A 1,156-nucleotide genomic window follows, 5' to 3' on the forward strand; every position below is an offset into this window, starting at 1 on the left:
CAGAGAGAGGCTCTGCTGTGCTCCTCTGTTGCCCCAGGCACATGTGTCTGTACATGTGTATAGACATGTACATGCCTTCACACTTGTGTTCCATGTGTGCACTGGGTGGGGAGGGGGCATGGTGGCTGCGGGTCTGCACGTGCAAGCTGGCGGGCGTGTAGCTATGTGCAAAGGACACGTGTGTCCACGTGGACACACACCCGGAGCTGGTTCCTGTCGCCCAAGCTGGCTCCCTCCCTCCTGCACAGCTGCAGACTCGGAAGGAGGAGGCGGGTTGGACTGGCCTCAGCCTTGCTCCCCAGAGAGGCGGCCAGGCCAAGGTGGGAGGCCGAGGCCAGGTCAGAGAGCTGGGTGGGGGTCGGGGCTGCGGTGCGTGCTTCCTGTTCGGCCACTGGCGGCAACTTTGGGCGGAAGGTTGGCCCGATCAGGAAGGCGCTGCCCATAGAAGGAGGCTTCTGGAGGCTGAGTCAGCTTCCCCCGAGTTTGTCCTGGCCCACCGCTGCCTCCTCCAGGAGTCTTCCCTGACCTCTGCTGTGGCTCCAGCTGCCTCCATTCCCAGAGCCAGCAGAACAGAGAGCCTCCTTTCATCTGCCCCGTGGCCTGAGGGCGGTATTTCAGGGGAAGGCCCAGACGTGACTCTGTGTCCCCCTGCACCTGTCCGGGCTGAATCCCTGCTTCCCTGAAAGCTCGGGGCCCCAGTGGACGTACTCCCCAACTTCTTATTGCCCTAAGGAGAAGTTGGGGACCCTGAGATGGGCAGGGTTTGCTTAGGGACACACAGCTAGCTCTGGAAAGATGCAGCTGGACCCTGGGGAGCCGGCTCCCAGCTCAGGGCACCTGTGACTGTGGCAGCCACCAACTTTCCTTGAACTACTGACTCCAGAATGCCCTCTGGCTGTTTGGCTGCTTGTGTCCCACTGAACCTGACTTTAAGAGCAGAGGGGCTTTGGGGCTGGATGTGTCCTCCTAGGGCCAGGTCTGATGGCCCTTCCAGACACAGAGGGGGAGGCTGTGGGCTGAGAGACAGCCCATATTGAGGCCATCAATTGGTGGATATTGGGTAAACTGCTGGGAGTCCCACACTGGGAATCTAGGGTCACCCTGGCCAGTCCCGAGTGGCTACCAAAACCCTCCCACGCAGAGTGAAAGCATAGCG

The sequence above is a fragment of the Rhinolophus hipposideros genome, assembly GCF_964194185.1.
Source record: "Rhinolophus hipposideros genome assembly, chromosome: 23".
NCBI classification, from domain to species: Eukaryota; Metazoa; Chordata; class Mammalia; order Chiroptera; family Rhinolophidae; genus Rhinolophus; species Rhinolophus hipposideros.